Source organism: Oryctolagus cuniculus, chromosome 15, assembly GCF_964237555.1.
Source record: "Oryctolagus cuniculus chromosome 15, mOryCun1.1, whole genome shotgun sequence".
NCBI classification, from domain to species: domain Eukaryota; kingdom Metazoa; phylum Chordata; class Mammalia; order Lagomorpha; family Leporidae; genus Oryctolagus; species Oryctolagus cuniculus.
Window position 1 is genome coordinate 68743611 of NC_091446.1, and position 26581 is coordinate 68770191.

General features: G+C 47.7%; 1 long non-coding RNA gene across 1 annotated transcript; it reads right to left on the minus strand.

Moving 5' to 3' along the window:
• Positions 1 to 738: 738 nt before the first annotated feature.
• Positions 739 to 26027, minus strand: LOC138845388 (uncharacterized). Its single transcript, XR_011382452.1, has 2 exons — positions 24326 to 26027; positions 739 to 4963 (listed from the first exon to the last, which is right to left on the minus strand). It is a non-coding gene; the product is annotated as an uncharacterized lncRNA (long non-coding RNA).
• Positions 26028 to 26581: the final 554 nt, after the last annotated feature.

Sequence of the window (26581 nt, forward strand, 5' to 3'; positions counted from 1 at the left end):
TCCGATTTTTGGAATATTAGCAGCTGGCTCTGTGGTGCCAGACTCCACCCTCCCTTGAAATGTAAAAGAATTATCTCAGGAAGGAAGAAGGAAAACCCTTATTCCAGAATACCAGGGATTGATTTGAGAGGGGGCAGGGAGAGTCAGGAGAAGCTAACCTGATTAGCCCCTGAATGGGACAGATGGCTCCAGCCCCTCCACACTTTACCTCCCTTAACCTCGGGACTCAGGCAAGGTTTGTTCAGCAAACCCTAACTGTGCGGAGCCCTGAGAACGTTTCCTTCTGACCGGTATATGCAGGAGAGACCGGGAAGAGACCTCACACAACCATTGTGCTGGCGTCCCAGAAGAAAGACAACAAAAGAGACACTGTCAATGCAGGCAGATGTGAAGAAATAGTGACTGAGAATTTTCCAGAACTAATAAAAGATGCCAATCCTCCTGTCCCAGAAGCTAAATACACCCCGGGTAGAAATCCACATCTAGATACATCATAGTGAAATTGCAAAGAAAAAAAAAAAAAGACAAGGAGAAAACCTTTAGAGAAGTTTTCAGAGACCAGTTAGACTATTAGAATTTGCAAAAGAAACAATGGAGGCCAAAATGAAATCCGAAATTGGGGCGCCATACGATATCACCGTATGCTTACTAATAAATTCCCAATATTAATAAGCCCGTGTGGGTTCTTGCTTAATCAGAGAATTCTGAATACCGGCATAAATAAACGAGGCAGCATGGCACATTTGTAAGCTTTTATTCAGTGAGAGAGATGCATAGGAGAGTAGGAGAGTGAAGGCTTTATCTAAGGGAGAGAAATCCGGGTTCATACCGAGTGCCAGGAACCAGCCACGTGGAGGAGCATCTAGACCAGGAAGCACTGCCAGGAAGCACGGGGCTGTGTCCCAAAGGCGTGGAGGCGCAGGGGCAACAAACCCCACACTGGCAAAAGGCCAAAGAAAGAAGGGGCGGGCACACTGTGTTCCAGCCTTTTAATCCACTTTCAAAGGGGAGTGGTTAATTAGCCTGAGTGGCCGGTGAGTGCACAGGTGTGGCCAGGTGTGGCATGAGGTCACACAGGGGCGTGGTAAAGGCGCGGTCTTCCAGCTTACAAACCTAATCAATTTAACCTGTATACCTGCCTGCATCAGAAAGACAGTGGAATAACGTCCCTGATGTACTGAAAAAATAACTGCTGACATATAATTTTGTCCCTCAATATCCAAAAAAGCCGTTAACAATAAATATGAACCAAAGACGTAGTCAACAGGCAAGACTTGAAAATTCACCATTGGTATACCAGTACTGATTATGTATGTAGTGTGGAGCTTAGGAAATCTAAGCAGCTACTGATCGAATTAAACAATGCCGTCGTTTTCTTTCCTTTCTTGAAAATGCTTAAGCTGCCAGACAATGAGCTGTCCAGTACCCAGGCTTTGCCTCGGAAACAAAATCAGGTTGGAGAACAGGAAAGAGAAACAAAAGCACACTCCTTGCGAGGGGTGTGCCTCTGTCTCTGAACTGTGCTTAAGGAAGGTGGGGGGGGGGGGGTGCCTTCTAATACAAGGGAGGCATATTCATGCATTTTCTGGAAAGCAGGGGGAGACTCTAGCGTGCTAATGTATCACAGTGAGTGTACAATGAGCTGTAGGCCAACCTCTGTCAGCCTCGGCCTGCTGAACCAGTACCAACCTGTTCCAGTACACTGTACACTGTGGGTCGTATTATCACAAAAACTGAGGACTGCCAGCAACTGTGCCACAGCCCCTTCTGCCACACCCAAGTTCCACCCTCTTCCCTGCGTGCCCAGTGCCACTGGCTAGAAGTATCCAACGTGGCAGCAGGCTCGGCGCTCCCATCATGCACCTGACACCCTGACACCCCTGAGGTCTCCGGTCAAGCTCCATCCCAAACTGCACCTCCCTTGGGTGTTCAGTGACGCCTTCCTCTGAAAGGATGGCTAGCTTTTCTAGAAAAATCCTTTTTTTTTTTTTTTTGAAAGGACTTCTAGCTTTTCTAGAAAGCTACAGTAACCAGCCAGTGTTGCAGACCAGTGAGATCCTTGTGCACAAGCCCATTGCTCAGCTCCACCTGTGCTACAAACATTCCCTGAGCCAGGAACCAGACAGGGTGGCACAGTGAGGGGCACCTCAGGCATTCTGTCAGCACAGGGATAATGGATTTGGCAGCAGTACTGTGGGCAGAGAAAGCAAACCCATACCCAGAGTGAGTGGCTCTCCAGTGAGACCAAAATCCTGCCCCTTGCACGGTGGAGGAGGCTGGCTGGTCCCCGCCCCGGGAGTGACGCCACGCCCAGGGCTCAGTGTTGGTCTCCGCTGTCTGTCGGCAGGCTGGCCATGCGGTGGGGGTTGATGGCAGACCGGGGCTAGGAAGAGGGGAGTTGGTGTTGCTGGGCCTTTGCATGGTCTCATCAAGGCCGCCTTGCCCACCTAGGCCGTGAGCCCTGGGGTCAGGACAGAGGTGGCTGGGGAAAAGACACTGGGCAACCCAGAGGACGGAGCGCCTTGTCTCCTTGATTATTAAAATCTCCCTTTGCGGCAGTTACTGGAGGGGAGCCCGCACACGAGATGCCGACACCTCCTTCACTCCTGCAGCCTGCAGAGAGGTCTAGCCACGTGCCTCTTCCAGAATCATCTTCCTGCACGCCTGGAAGGACGGGCTCAGAGGCGCAAGCAGCCAGAATGGGAGAACGGACCCTCCCGGCTCTTAGGAGCCACCTGCTGTCCACCCAGAGCTTCCTATTTCTTTTTTTTCTTTTTTTCTTTTTTTCTTTTTTTTTTTTTTTTTTTGACAGGCAGAGTGGACAGTGAGAGAGAGAGAGAGAGAGAGAGAGAAAGGTCTTCCTTTTGCCGTTGGTTCACCCTCCAATGGCCGCCGCGGCCAGCGTGCTGCGGCCGGCGCACCGCACTGATCCGATGGCAGGAGCCAGGAGCCAGGTGCTTTTCCTGGTCTCCCATGGGGTGCAGGGCCCAAGCACCTTGGGCCATCCTCCACTGCACTCCCTGGCCACAGCAGAGAGCTGGCCTGGAAGAGGGGCAACCGGGACAGAATCCAGCGCCCCAACCGGGACTAGAACCCGGTGTGCCGGCGCCGCTAGGCGGAGGATTAGCCTAGTGAGCCGCGGCGCCAGCCCAGAGCTTCCTATTTCTGGCCCTCTCTGGCAGAGTCGGTTTCTGCAATTTGCAGCTAATGTCACTAATTGACACAAAAAAAAAAAAAAAAAAAAAAAAAAAAAAAGGCAGGCTCCTTAGGAGGTAGTGTCAGGGGCAGGCACACATCTGTACGCAAACTCCAGGCTCTCACTCTCCTAAAACTTCATGTCTTTGACTAACCGCTATCGGGTTGCCTGTGCTGTCAATTCCCACCCAGTAATAACAGCGCTGACCTCATGAAGCTGTTGGGAAGGTTAGGTAAGTCAAGGCAAGGAAGGTGTCTTCAGCAGGGCCTGGCCCACAAGAGCACTCAGTAATGTCACCTGCTGGGGCCAGTGCCATGGCTCAGCAGGCTAAGCCTCCCACATCCCGTATGGGTGCAGGTTTGAGCTCTGGCTGCTCCACTTCCGATCCAGCTCTCTGCTAACAGTCTGGGAAAGCAGTTGGAAGATGACCCAAGTGCTTGGGCCCCAGCACCCATGTGGGAGACCCAGCAGAAGCTCTTGGCTCCTGGCTTCAGATCAGCCCAGCTCTGGCCGTTGCGGCCTTTTGGGGAGTGACCCAGTGGATGGAAGATCTCTCCCTCTCTCTGCCTCTCAAATAAATAAAATCTTAAAAAAAAAAAAAAAAAAAAAAAAAAGTTGTCTGCTACTAATCCTCCCCAAAGCATCCAGCCCTCAGAGCTCTGGGGACAGAGTACAGGCAATGACTTGGCTGAGCACAGAGGGCTGGACAGAGGCAGGAGCTTAAAAGAAAATGAGCTTCTCCAGGCAGGCCCATGTGCTGAGCGCCGAGCCCACGGGAAGGGCCCTCCGGCTCTGGCGTGCCCATCCTCGCATGAGGGAGGGCGTCTCCTTGCTGGAGTCCGGACCAGCTTCTTCAATCCCAGCGTCAGGAGTCTGATTGCAGGCATGGGGGCAGGGCAGCAGCCTTCCAGCTCTGGGGTGGGGGTAGAGGTAGAGGTGGGCAAGATCCCCCACCCCCACCCGCCGCCCCATGTGAGAGAGCATCCTGGCCAACCCCTACCAGGCAGGGACCTCAGCTCAGGGAAGTGGCCCTTCTGAAATCCCAGGCCCAGGCCGAAGACCTTACTCAGAGTCCAAGGGCACGCGGCTCACCAGGGAGACAGGTCTTGTGCGCATGCTTTCCAAGCTTCTTGCTGGAACTCACACCCCTCGATTCGCCACCAACCTCTCCATGCTTACAGAGGAGCCCACGGAGCCCAGGCTTCCACCTGCTCACAGCGCTCCCTCTGCGACACAGAGGGGGAGAGGAAGCGGCTCTCCTGGGCGACAGCTGAGAGGTCCCTGGGTGACGAGGCCTCCCCTTGGAAGGGAAGGTGCCCATTCGGGTCAGAAACAGCACCGGGAAAGCCGCCGAGGAGCAGGCTGTCAGGCTGAGCCGTCTTTCTGGAGAAAGATTTCCCAACTATAAAGTCCAGGTGTCCTGTTTGAGCATCTCTCTCAAAGGATGGCATCCAAGTTCTTTGCAAAACAGCAATAGCTCACGGCAGAGAAACCGTGTGGGGGAAGGAAAGACAAGGCGCTCTGGACCTGGGCGCTGGGCGGCGTGGCCAGGGAGAGTGACCCAGAGGCTCGCCGGGCTGCGTCAGGACGTGGTCGGGCTCACCCCACCACGGGGCGCCAGGGGCTAGCGGCGGGAGTCGGGTTCTGACTGTCATCCTCCGTCACTTAGGGAGCCTCACTCCGTGTCAACCTCCTGAGCCTTGGTTTCCTTGCTCATCAGCTAGAGAGAAAATTCCTTGCCCTGTTTTGCAGGATTTTCCTGATGCACTAAAAAGAAAAAAAGAAATGAAAACATTTTATAAACCAGAAAAGGCTGTTTTAAAACAAAGCATTGTCGGGGCAGGCGGTCGGTACAGTGGTGAAGCCACCAACCGGGACACTTGTATCTGGTGTCAGAATACCTGGGTCTGAATCTCAGCTCCCCTCTCCATCTCTGCTTCCTGCTAATGCGCACCCCTGGAGGCAGCAGGTGTCGGCTCAGGTAAGTTCCTGCCACTCACGCTGGAGACCTGGATTGAGTCGCTGGGTCCTGGCTTTGGCCTGGCCTAGCAAGGGCTGTTGTGGGCGCTTGGGGAGTGAACCAGCTGAGTGTGTGTCTGTCTCTCTCTCCCTCTCTATGTCACTCTGTCTTCCAAATAAATTGAAAAATAATAATTTAAAACAAAGTATTGCTACTACCATAGTTTTTTTTTTTTTCAGCTCTCTAGGAATCTACAATCCAGTTGCAAAAATAAAATACATGAACCTATCAATTAAAATACATGAGTGAAAGTAACAAATCATGGCAATCTGCACTCAGCACAAAATAATGTTGTCAGAATCATCTCCTTATTCAGTAAGTTTCCTGAAAAGAAAACAGATACAGAACGAAGCACATAGGGGAAATTTCACGAAAGTGGTAGTAAGAACTGAAATAGGGCCTCTACAGGACTGAATGCAAAAAATGACAAAATGCTGATGGAAAACCTGAGTGATGTAAATAAATTCAGAGACATAGCATCTTCACCAGTTAGAACACTTACCACAGCGTTGATATACACGCTCATTGCGATTCCTATTCAAATCACAGCAAAATAGTTTGCAGATGTAGACAAGATTATTCTAAAATTTATACGGAAAGCAAAAAAACTAGAAAAGTGAAAACAGCTTTTGAAAACGAAGAATGGAGTAGGAGGAATCACTCTTCCCAGATTTAAGCCTTGTTAACACCCAGCTACAGTGATGAGGACTGTGTCGTGTTGATGGAGTGAGACGCACACACAACAGTGGAAGAGAGGACCCATCAACAGCACCCACGCAAACACAGCCAGATGGGCTTTTTTTTTTTTAAGGTACAAAAGGAAGCCAACATGGGAAGGGTGGGCCTCTCACCAATGGTACCTGAGCAAGAAGACACCTGGAGCCAAAACGTGAACTCTAACCTAAACCCCGCACTGCCTGTGAACGTAAACTCAGAACGGGTCATAAATTTAAAGAGAAAACTTCCAGGAAAGGGGCTGGCACTGTGGTGTAGTGGGCTAAGCCTCTGCCTGTGGGGCCGGCATCCTGTATTTCGTGTCCTGGCTGCTCCTCTTCTGATCCAGCTCTCTGTTAATGGCCTGGGAAAGCAGTAGATGGCCCAAGTGGTTGGGCCCCTGCACCCATGTGGGAGACCCAGAAGAAGCTCCAGGCTTCAGATCAGCCCAGCTCTAGCCTTTGCAGCTATCTAGGGTGTGAACCAGTGGATGGAAGACCTCTCTGTTTCTTCCTCTGTCTGTAACTTTACCTCTCAAGTAAATAAATAAAATCTTTTAAAAAAGAACTTTGAGGAGTAGATCCTCAGGACCTAGAATTTGATGAAACATTCTTAGACATGACACTACAACCACTATTCATAAAAGGCAAAAATGATGTCATATTTAATCAAAATTAAAAATTTATCAATATTTTAAAAACTATATTTTATGAACTTTTATTTGACAGTTAGAGTTATAGACAGTGAGAGAGAGAGAGACAGAGAGAAAGGTCTTCCTTCCGTTAGTTCATCCCCCAAATGGCTGCTACGGCCAGCACTGCACCGATCCGAAGCCAGGAGCCAGGTGCTTCTTCCTGGTCTCCCATGCGGGTGCAGGGGCCCAAGGACCTGGACCATCCTCCACTGCCTTCCCAGGCCACAGCAGAGAGCTGGACAGGAAGAGGAGCAATTGGGACAGAATCCGGGGCCCATATGGGGTGCCGGCACTACAGGTGGAGGATTAAGCAAGTGAGCCACGGCACTGGCCCCCATTTTATGAACATTTAAAAAGGCCCTGCTGTGGAGACAAAAAGATAAGCTACACAGCAGCAGGGAAGAATTTCAAATCACAAATCTGACACAGGGCCCATATGTGGACTGTATGGAGAACTCTCAGACTCTAACACAGCCGACCACAGGGAAACACAAACCAAGGCCATAATGAGCTATGGGAGAAAAACCAATCTGAAATACTAGAAATGATTAATTCAATTTGTCAAATAAAAAACACACTGGAAAGACCTAACAACAGACTTGCTGAGGCAGAAGAAAGAATATTTGAGCTAGAACACAAATGTTTGGAAGTATCTCAGTCAGACAAAAAAAAAAAAAAAGGAAGCATTAGAAAAACTGAAAAGTGTTCAAGATTATGGAATACTGGCCGGCGCCACGGCTCACTAGGCTAATCCTCCGCCTGCGGCACCAGCACCCCGGGTTCTAGTCCCAGTTGGGGCGTTGGTTCTGTCCTGGTTGCTCCTCTTCCAGTCCAGCTCTCTGCTGTGGTCCGGGAAGGCAGTGGAGGATGGCCCAGGTCCTTGGGCCCTGCACCCACTTGGGAGACCAGGAGGAAGCACCTGGCTCCTGGCTTCGGATCAGCGCAGCACACCGCACCAGCCATAGCAGCCATTTTGGGGGTGAACCAACAGAAAAAGGAAGACCTTTCTCTCTGTCTCTCTCTCTCTCTCACTGTCTAACTCTGCCTGTCAAAAAAAAATTTTTTTTTGGAGTACTATCAAACGACCTAACAAACAGGTCTGAGGAGTTTCTGAAGGTGTGGAAAGAAGGAATGGATTAGAAGGGCTATTCAGTGAAATAATAGCAGAAAACTTTCCTAATTTGGAGGAAGAAAGGGACATCCAAGTACAGGAAGTATATAGAACTTCAAATAGACATGACCAGAAAAGATCTTCACCATGACACATTGTAGTCAACCTTTCAACAGTACAACACAAAGGAAGGATTCTAAAGTATACACGAGAGAAATGCCAGATTACCTTTGGAGATCTCCAATTAGATTGACAGCTGATTTCTCATCAGAAATCCTACAGGCTAGGAGAGAATAGAGAAACATAGTCCAAGTCCTAAAACAAAAAAACCTGTCAACCCAGAATACTGTATCCAGCAAAGCTCTCATTTATAAATGAAGGTGAATTAAAGACCTTCCAAAACAAACAGAAATTGAGAGAATTTGTCACCACTTGTCCAGCCTTACAAATGATACTGAGGGATATACTACACACAGAAACAGAAAGATAGTCATCATTATGAAGGGCTATGAAGAAAGAAAACTTCCTAGTAAAATAACAAAGGAAATCCAAAAGCAAACAAAAGGAATATTTATGGAAAACTAAAAGGACCAAGTATTACTTATTAATAATAACCTTGAGTATAAATGGCCTAAAATCTCCAATGAAAAGATACAGATTGGTTGAATGTATTTTAAAAAAAGACCCTGGAGCCAGCATGGAGGTGTAGTGGGTGAAGCTGCCAGCTGTGAAGCCAGCATCCTATGTGGGCAATGGTTTGTGTACCGGCTGCTCCATTTCTTCTTCTTCTTTCTTCTTCTTTCTTCTTCTTTCCTCTTCCTCTTCCTCCTCCTCCTCTTCTTCCTCTTCTTCCTCTTCCTCTTCTTCCTCTTCCTCTTCTTCTTCTTTCCTCTTCCTCTTCCTCCTCCTCTTCTTCTTCTTCCTCTTCTTCCTCTTTCTCCTCTTCCTCTTCCTCTTCCTCCTCTTCTTCCTCTTCCTCCTCCTCCTCTTCTTCTTCTTCCTCTTCTTCCTCCTCTTTTTCCTCTTCCTCTTCTTCCTCTTCCTCTTCTTCCTCCTCCTCCTCTTCCTCCTCCTCTTCCTCTTCCTCTTCCTCCTCCTCTTCCTCTTCTTCCTCTTCTTCTTCTTCTTCTTCTACTTCCCCTCCTTCCCCTCCTTCTCCTCCTCCTTCCCCTCCTTCTTCTTCTCCTCCTCCTTCTTCTCCTCCTCCTTCTTCTTTTTTTTTTTGACAGGCAGAGTGGACAGTGAGAGAGAGAGACAGAGAAAGGTCTTCCTTTTCCGTTGGTTCACCCCACAATGGCCGCTGCGGCTGGCACACCATGCTGATCCGAAGCCAGGAGCCAGGTGCTTCCTCCTGGTCTCCCATGCGGGTGCAGCTGATGGATACAGGATACAGGAGCTAGGAGCCAGGTGCTTCCTCCTGGTCTCCCATGCGGGTGCAACTGATGGGATACAGCAAAAGCAATGTTGAGAGGGAAGTCTACAGCAAGCACTTGGGCCATCCTCCACTGCACTCCCGGGCCACAGCAGAGAGCTGGACTAGAAGAGGAGCAACAAGGACAGAATCCGGCGCCCCAACAGGGACTAGAACCTGGGGTGCCGGCACCGCAGGTGGAGGATTAGCCTATTGAGCCATGGCACCAGCCCAAGGCTGCTCCACTTCTGATGCATCTCCCTCTAGTGTGCCTTGGGAAGCAGTGGAAGATGGACCAATGGCTTGGGCCCCTGCACCCATGTGGGAGACCTGAAGGAAGCTCCTAGCTCCTGGCCTTGGTCTGGCCCTGCCCTGGCCATTGTGGACATTTGAGGAATGAACCAGCAGATGGAGGATATCACTCTCTCTCTGTCTTTCCTTCTCTCTCTCTGTAATTCTTGCCTTTCAAATAAATAAAAATAAAATCTTAAAAAATAAAAAAAACAAGACTCATCTATTTGCTGCCTACAAGAAGCACACCTAACCAACAAAGATACACACAGACTAAAAGTGAAAGGATGGAAAAATATATTCCACACTAACAGAAACCAAAAAAGAGCAAGACTAGCCATTCTGATATCAGACAAAATAGACTTTAACACAAAAAGACAAAGAAGAGCATTATGTAAGGATTAAGGGATCAATTCAACAGGAAGATGTGAGATATAGTAAATATATATGCACCCAATGCCAGGGTGCCTGACTATTTCAAACAAACATTAATGGATCTAAAGGGAGACACAGACTCCAATACAATAATAATGGGGGATTGAACATGCTACTTTCATCAATAGACAGATCAACTACACAAAAATTCAACAAACAACAGAGCTAATTTATACTATGGATCAAATGGTCCTCATTGAAACTACAGAACATTTCATCCAACAGATGCAGAATACGCCCTCCTTTTTTCAGTGTATGGAACTTTCTCCAGGATAGCCCATGTGACGGGCCATAAAGCAAGTCTCAACAAATTTAAAAAAAAAATTGAAATCATACCATGTATCTTTTCTGACCACCATGAAATGAATCTGGAAATTAACAACTTAAGAAACTCTGAAAAAATGCAAACACATGGAGACTGAACAACATGCTCCTGAATAAAAAGGGGTTAGAAGAAATCAAAAGGGAAATAAACAACTTCCCATAAGTGAAAGATGATGACAACACATCATATCAAACCTGATGGGATACAGCAAAAGCAGTGTTGAGAGGGAAGTTCACAGCAATTAGTGCCTACCTCAAGAAATTGGAAAGGCATCAAATGAAATCATATCATCAAAATGTCCAAACTACCCAAAGCGATTCACAGATTCAATGTGATCCCAATCAAAATACCAACGACATTCTTCTCAGATCTAGAAAAAAACATATGCTAAAATTCATATGGAAACACAAGAGACCACAAATAGCTAAAGCAATCTTAAACAACAAAAACAAAGTTGAAACATCATAATACCAGACTTCAAGACACATTACAGGGCAGTGGTAATCACAACAGCCTGGTACTGGCACAAAAATAGACATCTAGACCAAAGGAACAGAATAGAAATCCCAGAAATTAATCCATACATCTACAACCAACTAATCTTTGACATACGAGCTTAAAACCAATCCCTGGGGCCGGCACCGTGGCTCACTAGGCTAATCCTCCGCCTGCGGCGCCGGCACACCAGGTTCTAGTCCCAGCTGGGGTGCCAGATTTTGTCCCAGTTGCCCCTCTTCCAGGCCAGCTCTCTGCTGTGGCCCAGGAAGGCAGTGGAGGATGGCCCAGGTCCTTGGGCCCTGCACCGCATGGGAGACCAGGAGAACACCTGGCTCCTGCCTTCGGATCAGCACAGTGTGCTGGCCGCGGCGCCCATTGGAGGATGAACCAACTGCAAAGGAAGACTTTTCTTTCTGTCTCTGTCTCTCTCACTGTCCACTCTGCCTGTAAAAAAAATCCCTGGAGAAAGGGCAGTCTCTTATACAAATTGTGCTGGGAAAACTGGATCTCTGCACGTGGAAGTGTGAGATGAAACCTTCACCTTATACCTTATATAAGAATCAACTCTGAATGGATCAAGGATCTGAACCTATAACCTGATACCATCAAATTACTAGAGGAAAACGTCAGGGAAACTCTGCAAGACATTGGCATAGACAAAGACTTCATGAAAAAGACCCCAGAAGCAGAGGCAATAAAAGTAAAAATAGACAAATGGGATTACATCAAACTAAGAAGCTTCTGCACTGCAAAGGGAACACTCAATGAAGTGAAGAAGCAATTAACAGAATGGGAGAAAATATCTGCAAACTATGCAATGGATAAAGGATTAATAGCCAGAATCTATAAAGAGCTCAAGAAATTCATAGACAAAGCAAACACTTCATTTAAGAAATGGGCAGAGGACTTGAACAGGTATTTTTCAAATTTTTCTAAGGATAAGATTCAAATGGCCAACAGCTGCATGAAGAAACGCCCATGATCACTAGCTCTCAGGGAAATGCAAATAAAGAGCACAATGAGGTTTTGCCTCACTCCAGTTAGAATGGCTAACATCCAAAAATCAATAAAAATAATCAATTAAAAAAACAGTACATGCGAGGAGGATGTGAGGGGGAAATGTATCCTCATACACGGTTGGTGAGAATGCAAACTAGTACAACATGATGGAAGACAGATGGAGATTCCTCGGAAATCTGAAAATAGATCTACTATATAACCCAGCCATCTCATTCCTGGGAATTAACCCAAATGAAATGAAATCAGCATATGAAAGAGTTGTCTGTACCCCCATGTTTGTTGCAGCTGAATTCACAATAGCAAAAATACAGAATTAACCAAGATATCCATCAACTGATGGCTGGATTTAAAAACATGAGATACACACACACACACACACAAACAAACACACTATGGAATATTACTCAGCCATAAAAAAGAATAAAATCCTGTGTTTTGCAACAAAATGGATGCAGCTGGAAACCATTAGGCTTAGTGAAATACACTAGTTCCAGAAAGATAAATAATATGTTTTCCCTGATTTGCAGTAATTAATATACAGAGCACAAAAAAAATGTTCATGAGTGAAATTGACATTTTGAGATTTGATTATTGTTAACAGCCCTTGCCTATACCCTTGAGGAACAGTGGCTTTTCTATTTACTACTTGCTGAATTCTTTATTTTAATGAGGGTTGTTAGTAATGATAAAATAAACTAAAAGTATGTCATTCTAAAATTAAAAAAAAATAAGAACGAAGGAGGAGGGAGGGTAGAGCAAAGGCAGGAGGGAGAACAGGGTGGAAGAATCATATGCTCTTAGATCTGTATAGATCAAACTCATAAAACTTGTTCACCTTATATAAATTTAAAAAATTAAAATTAAAAAATGGAATAAAAAGCAGTTTTGGAAAGTGGCACATTAGCAGCCAAAACCATAAACTATTTAGGAATAAATGCAAATATATGCAACTACACATTGAAAACCTAAAAAAGTTTCCTGGAATTTAAGAAGATTTAAATAGACATGCCACATTACAAAGGCATTTTATTATGCTCATGGAAGAGTAGAATTAAAAAGATAACTATTTTGTCAAAAAAACAATTTGGAATCTACACCATAGGTTTCTCACTGTACATACATTTTTCATGAACTTTTTGAAGACACTTTGTACTATCAATTTTCTCTGAATTTATCTCTAGAAATTGACGACTCCAAAAATTTTATGGAACTGCCAAGAACCTAGAATAGGATTTTTAAGACTGATTACAGTAATCAACTGTGTGTGGGATTGGCTAAGTGCTGGTTGCCACACAGATTGATAGGGTCGAGTCCAGAAACAGCCCCCATGCACACATGGTTGGCTAAGCCCCTACAAAGGTGTCAAGATGGGCACAGGTGTGCAGCCTACAGTTGAGACGCCAGTGAACACGACTGTAGTCTGTACCAGAGTACCTGGCTGGCTTCCTGCCTGCACCTTGCGATTCTGGCTTCCCACCAGTGCAGACCCTGCGAGGCAACAGGCGATGGCTCCAATGGTTGTGTCCCTGCCACCTTGTGAGTGAGCCAGCCTGAGTCTTGGCTCCTGGCTTCAGTCTCAGACCAGCCCTGATCATCATAAGCATTTAATGAGTGAACCAGTGGATGAGAGTGCTCGCTCTCACTCTCTCTCAAGCAAATTAAAACAATTTCTTAAAAAATTTTAAGATGCCGAGCCGGCGCCGTGGCTCAATAGGCTAATCCTCCACCTTGCGGCGCCGGCACACCGGGTTCTAGTCCCGGTCGGGGCGCCAGATTCTGTCCCGGTTGCCCCTCTTCCAGGCCAGCTCTCTGCTATGGCCAGGGAGTGCAGTGGAGGATGGCCCAGGTGCTTGGGCCCTGCACCCCATGGGAGACCAGGAAAAGCACCTGGATCCTGGCTCCTGCCATCGGATCAGCGCGGTGCGCCGGCTGCAGCGGCGGCCATTGGAGGGTGAACCAACGGCAAAGGAAGACCTTTCTCTCTGTCTCTCTCTCTCTCACTGTCCACTCTGCCTATCAAAAAAAAAAATTTTTAAGATGCCATAATAGAGGCTGTGACACAGTGGATTAAGTGGTCACTTGGGACTCCCTCGTACAGTGTTGGAATGCCGGTTCATGTCCTCACTACGCCCCCTTCTGTCCAGCTCCCTGCTACTGCACCGAGGAGCTGCAGATGATGGCTCAAGTACTCGAGCAGCTGCTCCCATGAGAGACCTCGATGGTGTTCCTAGTTCCTGGCTTCAGCCCCAGACCAGTCCCAGTCATTGTGGGCCTTTGAGGAGTGAACTGGTGGATAGGAGTGTACATCTCTCTCTGTTGCTCAAGTAAATATTTCTTAAAAGATTTATTTATTTGAAAGGCAGAGTTACAGAGAAGCAGAGGCAGAGGCAGAGAGAGAGAGAGAAGTCCTCCACCTGCTGGTTCACTCCCCAAATGACCACAATGGTCGGAGCTGTGCTAATCTGAAGCCAGGAGCCAGGAGCTTCTTCTGGGTCTCCCACGTGGATGCAGGGACCCAAGCACTTGGGCCATCTTCCAGTGCTTTCCCGGGCCATAGCAGAGAGCTGGATCGAAAAATGAGCAGCCGGAACTTGAACCGGCACCATATGGGATGCCAGCACTGCAGGTGGCAGCTTTACCCACTATGCCACAGCGCCGGCCCCCTCAAGTAAATTTTTAAAAATTATAAAGATGCCAAGATAGGGGCTGGCATTATCATACAATCATACAATCATACGTGAGACTCCCACATCCCATACTAGAATCCTAACTTAAGTCCTGGCTGCTCTGCTTCTGATCCAGCTCCCGGCTGACGCACCTGGGAAGCGGCAGATGATGGCTCAAGAGCGTGAGTTCATGCCACTCCCCGGGACGAAATTCTGACTCCCAGCTTTGCCCTGACCCAGCCTGGGCTCTTGTGGTCATTTGGGAAATGAACCAGCAAACGGAAGATGCGTATGTACGTGCGTGCCTCTTCCTCTCTGCCACTCTGCATTTCAAATAAATAAATTAATTTTTCAAAAAAAAAAAAGGATGTCAAGATAGTTCAGTAGGAGAAAGGAGAGTCTTTTCAATGGATGTTGCTGGAATAAACACTGTGTGGGAAATCAGATACTTATATTGACAAAAAGAAGGAAAAAAAATCTGAAGCCTTACCTTCCACAAAATTTTACTTGAGATGGTTTGCAGAATATTTGTAACAATTTTACTCACAAAAGCCAAAAACTGGCAACAACTCAAACCACAATGAGTGAACAAACAAACAGTTTATCCAAATGATGGAATATCACTCAGCAAATACAAGAACCCACGAGTCCCCAGAACACTGCATGGAGCAAAAGAAGCCAAACACAAGAGGATGCACTGTTCAGTTCCGTTCGTGTGGGGTTCCAGAAGCTGCGGAAAAGCTCATTTGCTCTAAAAAGCAGGTCGGCTCGCCCAGGACCTGGGGGGTGGCCGCTGGCAGTGGACTGCAGGCGCAGAGAGACGACCTTGACCTGGCTGGAGGGGAGACTACAAAAGTGTGCACACGTTCATCAGCGCCCTTCCAGCTGCCCATTTCAAACGGGCACACTTTAAAATTTGTATGCAAAAATGTACCTCAATAAGCGCAGTAAGATTTTCTGCTCACCCATGCAGCCTTGTCTCCTGTACTGTGGTCCTCAAAAGTCCAGGGCACTAATTAATGCCAGGAAGGCTCCCTTAAGAACCCCTGCGGTGTGTCATAGGAAGAGGGTCCTAGGACGCTGCATTGGAAACAGGATTCTAGACGGTTCTGAGCACACTTAGCTCTGGGTGGAGTTGGCGGGAGCTTTTTTATTTTTATTTATTACTTATTTATTTTGCCTAGGTTGGCATTCGGCCCTCTCTGATCATCTAGCAGGGGCTGGCGGCGACCTGAGCGGGGTCCATGGCTGATAGTCTGGCGTGCAAGACCACAAGCAGGGAGCGATGAGGGAGGCTGAGCACAGAGGATCTCGGCCACAGAAAAGGTCTGGAGCAGCAAAGGAAGGCAGAACCGTGTTTCCGGCAGCTGCAAGAGGGAAAACGTCAGTAGAGAAGTGACAGGGAACAGCAGAGGGCACAGCGACTCCGCAAGCCAGCAGAGAGAGGGCAACAGCGCGCGCAAGCAGCGCCTGCCTCGCCTCGGCTCCTCAGCCGGGAGGACGCCACCCTGCCGAGAGACAAGGCAAACGGAGTGGCCGTGACGTACCGCCCACCGTAACTCCCCAGGGAGACCTGGGTAGGGACCCCACTGCAACCTGCAGCTCCACATACGAGGTGCTGACTGTAGCCCACCCTCCCCGGGACCTGGGGAAGAACCTGCCTGCATGAGGCTGCTCTAGACCCTCACCCGCAAGTGCGCAATCCTCAGGGAAACCTGTGCTCACCCCTGTAACGGAGGCAAGGTCCCCTCAACACGCCCCGTGCTGGGACTAGGGCCTTTGGCGCTTTAAGCCGGGGCTTCAATCACAAACCACCCGGCAGGACCTGGGCAAGGTCCCAACTACATCACACAGTTGAAGAAAACACTCAGGGGCTATACGTCAGGTTCACCCAGAACCACAACCGAAGTGACAACCCAACCGATACTTAACATTCGGCAGGAGCTATCACGCCAGATGTGCCAGCGTCAACAAACGGAACAGGAAGGGAAGAACAAGAAAGCAGGACAGCTGCAAGAGAACACTGTAGTTCTCCAGAAACAGATCCCAAGCTGAATGAAATCTACGAAACGGCTGAAAACGAATTCAGAATAACGATCGTAATGAGTCTCAGTGTGCTGCCAGAGAATGCAGAGAGTCTGAGGAAATTAGGAAACCAATGTATGATGTGAATGAAAGGCCAGCAAAGAAGTACAAATCATTAAAAAGAACCAATCAGGGCTGGCGCCACAGCTCACTAGGCTAATCCTCCACCTTGCGGCGCCGGCACACCGGGTTCTAGTTCTGGTCAGGGCTCTGGATTCTGTCCCGGTTGCCCCTCTTCCAGGCCAGCTCTCTGCTGTGGCCAGGGAGTGCAGTGGAGGATGGCCCAAGTGCTTGGGCCCTGCACCCCATGGGAGAACAGGAGAAGCACCTGGCTCCTGCCTTCGGATCAGCACGGTGCGCCGGCCTCAGCGGCCATTGTGGGGTGAGCCAATGGAAAAGGAAGTCCTTTCTCTCTGTCTCTCTCTCTCACTGTCCACTCTGCTTGTCAAAAAAAAAAAAAAAAAAAAAAAAAAAGAATCAATCAGAAATGTTGAAGTTGAAAACTTCAATCTATGAAATAAAAATAGAATTGAAGATTAAATAACATAATAGACAAAGAAGAAAGAACTTCTGATCTTGAAGACAAGACTTTTGAAGTAACCCTGCCAGACAAGAAATAAAGAGAAAAGAGTTTAAAAGAATTAAAGGGGCCAAGGCCGGTGCCGTGGCTCACTTGGTTAATCCTCCGCCTGCGGCGCTGGCATCTCATATGGGTGCCGGGTTCTAGTCCTGTTTGCTCCTCTTCCAGTCCAGCTCTCTGCTGTGGCCCGGGAGTGCAGTGGAAGATGGCCCAAGTGCTTGGGCCCTGCACCCGCATGGGAGACCAGGAGGAAGCACCTGGCTCCTGGCTTCGGATCGGCACAGCATGCCAGCCGTAGCGGCCATTTGGGGAGTGAACCAACGGAAGGAAGACCCTCTCTCTCTCTCTGTCTGTCTGTCTCTCTCTGTCTAGAACTCTACCTGTCAAATAAATTTTTTTTTTAATTTTAAAAAAAGAATTAAGGGGGCCAGTGCTGTGGTATAGCTGGTAAAGCCACTGCCTGCAGTGCTGGCATCCCATATGGGTGCCAGTTCGAATTCCGGCTGCTCCACTTCCGATCCAGCTCTCTGCTATGACCTGGGAAAGCAGTGGAGGATGGCTCAAGTCCTTGGGCCCTGCACCCACATGGGAAGACCTGGAAGAAGCTCCTGGCTCCTGACTTTGGATCAGCCCAGCTCTGGTCGTTGAGGCTGTTTGGAGAGTGAACCAGGGGATGGAAGATCTCCTTCTCTTCATCTCTACCTCTCTCTCTGTAACTCTTTCAAATAAATAAAAATAAATCTTAAAAAAAAAAAAAGAATTTGGGCTGGTGCTGTGGCGCAGCAGGTTAAAGCCCTGGCCTGAAGCGCTGGCATCCCATATGGGCGCCAGTTGGAGTCCTGGCTGCTCCACTTCCCATCCAGCTCTCTGCTATGGCCTGGGAAAGCAGTAGAAGATGGCCCAAGTTCTTGGGCCCCTGCACCTGCATGGGAGACCCAGAGGAAGCTCCTGGCTCCCGGCTTCAGATTGGCCCAGCTCCACCTGTTGCAGCCATTTGGGGAGTAAACTGGCAGATGGAAGACCTTTCTCTCTCTCTCAAATAAGTAAAATATTTTTTAAAAATACATTTCAAATGATTTAATGATGCATTTCAAAGACTTAGAAAACCAAGAATGAATCAAATCCAAAATTAGCAGGAGGCAGCAAGTAAGAAATAAATTAAATTGAAATTTTTAAAAAATACAGATGCTGAACAAAATAAAAAGGGTAATTTTAGAAAACATAAATAATCCTATAGCCAGACTTTTAAAAAAAACTCAAATAAATAAAACTAGAGATGAAAAAGGAGATGTCACGATTGACAACACAAAAATACAAAGGACCACAAGGAGCTATGCACAACTGTACACTAACAAATATGAAAATGAATAAATTGCAGGATACTAACATCCTATGAAGAGCGAATCAAGAAGACACAGAAGGCCGGCGCCACGGCTCACTAAGCTAATCCTCCACTTAGCAGCGCCGGCACTCCGGGTTCTAGTCCCGGTAGGGGCAACGGATTCTGTCCCGGTTGCCCCTCTTCCAGGCCAGCTGTTTGCTGTGTCTCAGGAGTGCAGTGGAGGATGGCCCAAGGGCTTGGGCCCTGCACCCGCATAGGAGACCAGGAGAAGCACCTGGCTCCTGGCTTCGGATCAGCGCAGTGAGCTGGCCACAGTGGCCATTGGAGGGTGAACCAACGGCAAAGGAAGACCTTTCTCTCTGTCTCTCTCTCTCTCACTGTCCACTCTGCCTGTCAAAGAAAGAAAGAAAGAGAGAGAGAGAAAAAAGAAAAGAAAAAGAAGACATAGAAAATCTAAACAGACCAATAACGAGTAATGAGATTGAAGCAGGATTTAAGTCTCACAACAAAGAAAAGTCCAGGACCCTATGACTTTACTGAATTCTACTAAACATTTAAAGGAAAACTGACTCCAATGCTTCTCCAAGTATTCCAAAACACTGGAAAGGATGGAACTCTACCAGACACTTTTTATGAAGCCAGCATTACCCTGATACCAAAGCCAAAACAACAACGAAAAACCACTACAGACCAATATCCTTGATGAACACAGATTCAAAAATTTGCAACACATTAGCAAACTCAATGCAACACTACATCAAAAAGATCATACATCACCATCAAATTGGATTTATCCCAAGGGTGCAAGGACGGCTCAACATTCACAAATCCATAAATGCAATAAATCACATCAGTGGAATGAAGAATAAAAGCTATGAAATCATCTCAATAGATGCAGAAAAAGCATTTGTTAAAATGATTCAATGTCTGTTCATGAACAGATTAGATACAGGAAACGGAAAAAACTTTTCTCCTCAGTTTGGGAATAAGACAAGAATGTCTAATGACTATGGCACAGCGGGTAAAGCTGCCACCTGCAACACCAGTATCCCATTATAGGAGCCAGTTTGAGTCCCGGCTGCTTACTTCTGATCCAGCTCCCTGATAATGTGTCTGGGAAGGCAGCAGAGGATGGCCCAGATGCTTGGACCCCTGCCACCCACTTGGGGAGATCCAAAAGAAGCTCCTGGCTCCTGGCGTTAGCCTGGCCCAGCCTTGGCTGTTGCATCCATTTAGGGGAGTGAACCAGTGGATGGAAGATCTCTGTCTCTGTCTATGTCTCTCTGTCTCTCTCTCTTTCAAATAAATAAATAAATCTTTTGAAAAATATCATTTTCATCACTCTTATTCAATATAGTACCAGAAGTATTAGCAAGAACAATTAGAGAGGAGAAAGAAAGAGCATCAAAGCTGGAAAAGAGAAAACCAAAATAGCCATGGTTTCAGATGACATGATGATGGGAGAACCTACACACTCCACCAAAAAGCTGTTACAAGTAATTAGCCAATTCAGTGAATTTACAAGGTGCAAAATCAATATATAACACATAGGAACATTTTATACACAAATGATGACTTTGTAGAAAATCAAAAAATAAAAATTCCAGCAGATGGAAGGCCTCTCTCTCTGTCTCTACCTCTCTCTGTAACTCTTTCAAATAAATAAATCTTTTTAAAAAGCATATTAAAAAAGCTATAGTAATTTTTTGTGTTTTTTTTAAGATTTATTTTCTTTATTTGAAAGATAGAAAAAGGTAGAGAGAGAGAGAGAGAGAGAGGTCTTTCATCACTGCTTCACATCCCAGATGGCCACAATGGCCAAAGCTGAGCTGATCTTAAGCCAGGAGCCAGGGGCTTCTGGGTCTCCCACATGTGCACAGGGGCCCAAAGACCCAGGCCATCCACTGCTGCTTTCCCAGGTACATTAGCAGGGAGCTAGATAAGAAATGGAGCAGCTAGGACTCAAACCAGCGTCCATATAGGATGCTAGCACCGCAGGTGGCAGCTGTACCTACTACACCACAGTGCCAGCCCCTAAGAGTTAATTTTTTTAAACGTTATTTATTTATTTGAAAGAGTTGCTGGCACCGTGGCTCAACAGGCTAATCCTCCGCCTTGTGGCGCCGGCACACCGGGTTCTAGTCCCGGTTGGGGCGCTGGATTCTGTCCCGGTTGCCCCTCTTCCAGGCCAGCTCTCTGCTGTGGCCCGGGAGTGCAGTGGAGGATGGCCCAAGTGTTTGGGCCCTGCACCCCATAGGAGACCAGGAGAAGCACCTGGCTCCTGCTCCAATGGCCGGCGAGGAGGGTGAACCAACAGTAAAGGAAGACCTTTCTCTCTCTCACACACACTATCCACTCTGTCTGTTAAAAAAAGAGAGAGAGAGAGAGAGAGGGAAAGAAAGAGAGAGAGAGATCTTCCAGCCACTGGTTCCCTCCCCAGATGACTGCAACTACCAGCACTGGGCTTCTTCCAGGTCTCCCACGTACCAAACACTTGAGACATCTTCTATTATTTTTCCCAGGCCATCAGCAGGGAGCTGGATTACAAGTGGAGTAATCAGGACTTGAACCAGCACCCATATGGGATGCCAGCATCACAGGCAATGACCTTACCTGCTATACCACAAAGCCAGCCCCAGCTATAGTAATTAAAATAGCATGGTGTAGGCACAAAAATTTGACATATAGATCAATGAAACAGAATAGAGAGCGCAGACATTAATCCACACACATACAGCAGACTGATTTTTGACAAAGGTGCCAAGAACATACATTGGAGAAAGGCTTGTGGGCAAAGCTGGACATATGTATGTTGAAGGATTAGATGCCTACTGGGGCTGGTGCTGTGGCGTAGCAGTTAAAGCCACCGCCTGCAGTGCCGGCATCCCATATGGGCACCGGTTCAATTCCTGGATGCTCCACTTCCGATCCAGCTCTCTGCTATGGCCTGGGAAAGCAGTAGAAGATGGCCCAAGTCCTTGGGCCCCTGAACCCACGAGGGAGACCTAGGAGAAGCTCCTGGCTCCTGGCTTCAGATCTGCACAGCTCCAGCTGTTGTGGCCAACTGGGGAGTGAACCCGCAAATGGAAGACCTTTCTCTCTCTGTGTAACTCTGACTCAAATAAATAAAATCATAAAAAAAGAGAATTAGGTGCCTACTTCTCATCATATCCAAAAATCAACTCAACATGGGCCAAAGACTTAACTGTAAGATCTGAAAATATGAAATATCTGGAAGAAAAAATAGGAGACACATTTCATGACCATGGTGTAGGCAATGATATCTTGGATAGGACCCCAGAAACACAGGCAACAAAAGCAAAACTGTACAAATGTTATTCTGTTTTTTATTTATTTAAAAGTCAGATTTACAAAAAGAGAGAGAGAGGGACAGACAGAAAGAGAACTTCCATCCACTGGTTTACTCCCCAAATGGGTGCAACAACCAAGGCTGGGACAGGACAAAGCCAGGAGCTTCATCCGAGTCTCCTACGAGGGAATAAGGACCCAAGGACTTGGGCCATCCTCCACTGCTTTCCCAGGCACATTAGCAGGGAGCTGGATCAAAAGTGGAGCAACCAGGACTCGAACTGGTGTCCATGTGGGATGCCAGCATCGTAGATGGTGGCTTAACCTGCTGCACCGCAGCACCGGCCCCTATAAATGGAATCCCATCAAAATCAGAAGCTTCTACACAAGCAGAGGAAACACCACTAAAGCGAAAGACACCCGACAAAAGAGAAAATATTTGCAAGCCACTTATCCAACAAAGGAATAATATCCAGAATATATCAGGAACTCAAAAAAGCCAGCAAAAACAGCCAACCCTGTTAAGAAATGGGGAAAGGACCTGAATAGACAGTTCTTAAAAGAAGAAATGCAAATGGCTGACATGTACATGAAAGAATGCTCAATATCACTAGCCACTGGGGAAATGCAAATCAAAACTACAATGAGAAATCACCTCTCCCATGTGAGAATGGCTGTTATCAAAAAGACAGAGTAACAAATGCTGGCAAGCATGTAGAAAAGACGGCAATCTTACACACTGTTGGCGGGGATGTAAATTTGAGCAACCACTGTGGAAAACAGTATGGGGATTCCTTTAAAAAATGAAAACCTAGGGGCCGGAGTACTACATTAAGCATCTGCCTTCAGCATCAGCATCCCATATGGATGCCAGTTCGAATTCCAGCTACTCTACTTCCAATCCAACTCCCAGTTTATGTGCCTTGGAAAGCAGGGGAGGATGGCCCAAGTCCTTGAATCCCCACACCCTCATGGGAGACCTGGAAGAAGCTCCTGGCTCCTGGTTTCAGATTGGCCCACCTCCCGCCATTGCAGCCATTTAGGGAGTGAACCAGTGGATTGAAGACCTCTCTATCTCTCCCTCTGTCTCTAACTCTGTCTTTCAAATACATAAGTAAATTTTTAAAAAATAAAGGAAGGAAGGAAGAAAGAAAAAGAAAGAACTGACATTTAAAAAAACTAGAAATAGAACTGCCATATGATCCAGCTATCTCACTACTGGGTATGCACCCAAAAACCATGAATTCTAGGCCGGTGCAGCGGCTCACTAGGCTAATCCTCTGCCTTGTGGCGCCGGCACACCGGGTTCTAGTCCCAGTCGGGGCGATGGATTCTGTCCCGGTTGCCCCTCTTCCAGGCCAGCTCTCTGCTGTGGCCAGGGAGTGCAGTGGAGGATGGCCCAAGTGCTTGGGCCCTGCACCCCATGGGAGACCAGGAGAAGCACCTGGCTCCTGCCTTCGGATCAGCACTGTGCGCCGGCTGTGGCGGCCATTGGAGGGTGAACCAACGGCAAAGGAAGACCTTTCTGTCTCTCTCTCTCTCTCACTGTCCACTCTGCCTGTCAAAAAATAAAAAAATAAATAAAATAATAAAAATAAAAACCATGAATTCTTGTATCAAAAAGATTCGTGCTGCACCATGTTTGTAGCAGCTCTATGCACAATAGGCAAAATACAAATCTACCAAGGCATCCACCATCAGATGGATAAAGAAGATGTGGTATATATACACGATGGAATGCTATTCAGCCATAAGAAAGAGGGAAATCCTGTCATTACAGCAAAATAGATGGAACAGTTGAGTGAAATAAGCCAGATTCAGAAAGACAAACTTAAATGTTCTTTCTCATTCGTGGGAGCTAAAAAAGAAGAATTGAAGCTGAAAGCAGGATGTTGATTCCTGGAGGCTGGGAGAGGAGGAATGGACAGAAGGAGCTTAAAAAAGAAGGGAGGGAAGTTGGGAGTGGTTCATTAATGGTGACAAATGTTTCATATCAATATAGAAGTCAGCAATAGCGGAAGCTGAGTTTGGAGTACGTGGGAACTCTGTGCCACTTCACAATTTTTATTTTGTAAATTTAAAAATTATTCTGAAATAAAACAACTCTTAAAACAGAAAACCATCTATCTGGGTTTTAGTCCCAGGAGAAATGACTCAGATGGAGCCACGCCCCTTATCTGTGATGGGCAGTTAAACGGTCACTTCCTGTGCCACCAACTGAAAGTTCTTGAACAACTGTTAGTGGCAGTTGGTGGGCGTAGCCCCTCCCACATTGCCAGGGCAACCAGGTGCCGGCACGAGTGGACCACAGGGAGTAAGAGCTCCAGAGAGTCCTCTGTGCTGATCACTTTCCTGCGTCAGGAAGCGGCGTGGAGACAGGGAGAAAGGATGAGGGCAGGGGACCCTGACGGGGGTCTCATCCAGGCAGCGGCCTCCCAAGGCTGCGGGGTCACAGGGAGGCCTGGCAGGGCCGACAGGGAAGAAAGGCTCTGCCCTCATTGGGTGCCCCCAACCCCGGGGGTCTCCCATGAAGGGTAAATAACATCTTTAAACCAGCTTCAACTGGTGTAAATCAAGGGGCCAAGCTCGTGAACACAAATTGGAGGAAAGCAACGTCAAGGCGTGTACCTGCATAGAGTTACGCTCCGAAGGCTGGAGACGCCGCACAGCTTGCAGCTTGGGCGTCCTGGCCGCTGCACAGAGAAGGGAACAGTCGCGTGCCACTCCTTGGCAGGTGGAGGGAGGTACAAGGTCCAGTGTTTTAGGAGCAGAGAGTACTTCCTGATTCTTGAAGAGGGCAATAAGCCTCAACCCCTCCTTCCATTTCTTTATACCTGAAACAGGTGCGAAGGGAATTTTTGCCCAGAGCGATGATGGGTGAGGGCTACCGAGTCAAGGAAACCGAAGAAAAGACTCACCCAAAAGGAAGCCCAAGGGTGACCTGGAGCTAGTGAAGTTTGACTTCAGGACTCTACACTCACAGGGGCCTCCCCTGAAGTCCTCTCTCTTCCTCTCTTCATCTGGAGCAGGCTGCATAGATTCAGCCTTTTGCTCTGGTGAAGTTACGGGCACACACAGGGCTTGAAAAACCAAAGCAAAAGCAGTCATTGCTGTCCCTAAAAGGACTGCCTGCTGGAAAGTCAGGCTGGGAGGCACTCCGGTTTCTTTTCCTGCTGATGTAGCCCTTTTTTCCTTTAAAAACCCTCCCAAACAAAGACGGGGCCCTCACTCCTTCCTCCGCTGTGCCGGTTGGTTAAACGGGGTCCCTGTCGTGACTTGCACTCCCAAATAAACGTTGCTTTTGCAGTTCGGTATAATCAACTCTGGGGGTCTCTGCGGGAATCTAACAATCTGGGCACAACAATCCAAGTTGCTGGGGAAGCCAGGAAAGAGCCAGGTGGCAGGAGGGCGTGGGGAATGAGCCAGGCACCAGGAAGAGGCTCAGCGCCCCGCCCCAACCCCCATTAACTGTCAGTGCTGAGATCTGGTGGCAGCACACATGGGATGCTTGCTGGCGTGTGGGGAGACTGCAGGTAGAACACCAGGCCCCAGGCTCATCTCTTCTTCAACCTCCCATGGCATTTTCCTTTAGGCTGCCTGTGTTACCCATTCCCTTCACAGGCCATCTGTACTGAGCCCTCCCAACAACTTGTGCCTTGATGCCAAGCACAAACCTTTCTCTTCCTCTGTATCCAGAAGCTCCTAAGTCTTGCATAAATTGCAGGCTCAACAGACAGTGGGGGAATCAGATTCCCCCGAAAAGTAAAGCAGGAACCTCGACTGAGTTCTGAGCAAGCTTCCAGTACTCTTGGGTAACAAGACAGGGGCAGCACCCAGTCCTCCAGATCAGTACCACCCTGAGAGTTACAGATGATCAGTAGCAGGGCTAAGGGCTAGCTGTACGTGGGACTAAAGTTCTTAACTTTAAAGAGATCATCTTTAAGGAAACCAACACAAATTAGAACCATGAAATAAGGCCTCAGGCCTAGGCCCGCGGGGCCTTGAGGTTAAGTGGTCATTGCAAATGGCTGGCAGAGGTGTCAGATAAGACTGAACCCTGGCCAGGCTTTGATGAAAGGCAGGGTTCAGAAAGGCCAAATGAAAAGGGTCGTTGTGGCAGGATGAGCAAAGAGACTCAAGAATGCAAACCAGTCCACAAGGCATGGGCAGGAAGAGGAGGGTTAGCGAATGAGCTCAGTCAGATTGGAGAGGCCTTGAGCCCAGGCCAGAGTGTCTGTTACACTCGCTGGTCCCAGGCGCCCTGGGTCTTTTGAAATATAGTTCAGTGACTTGAACGACAAACGGTTTTAGGAAGATTAGTCTTGTCTCATTGCACAAGGCGGCGAAAACAGGAGGCGTTTGTAATGAAGTCCAGGCTTGGCTGAGAAGGGTCCAGAATGCACATGAGCTGTCACCAAAACCCAGGTGGCAGCTTATGCAAAGGAAAAAGGAAATGATGGGCCGGCTGCTGGCTCTGGCAGGTGAGGGACAAGGGAAAGGAGCCCAAGGCAGCCGAGTGGCAGAGAAGACAGGGGCCGCTAGGAGCAAGGAAGGCTGACGAGGAGGCGGCAATGGGAGGACTCGGGGAGAAGTGTGGGTGTTGACAAGGTCATATCCCGCGACACCCAGAATCGTCCATTTACTCGTTCGTTCAACACTTATTTGTTGGTAACCTCTGGCGCATCAGCCACTGTCAGTGCCAAGAGGGACCAAACGATTAACTTCACACACAGCAGACCAACTCCATGCAAGTAAAGAGTTCAACAATCTGCACACAAAAAAACCAACACAGCAACAAAGAAAGAACTGCTCTTCAACAGCTGAGATACGGGCTGTTCAAAGTCATTGCGTTTTGAAGTCCATTTTTTTTTTCAGACTGATACA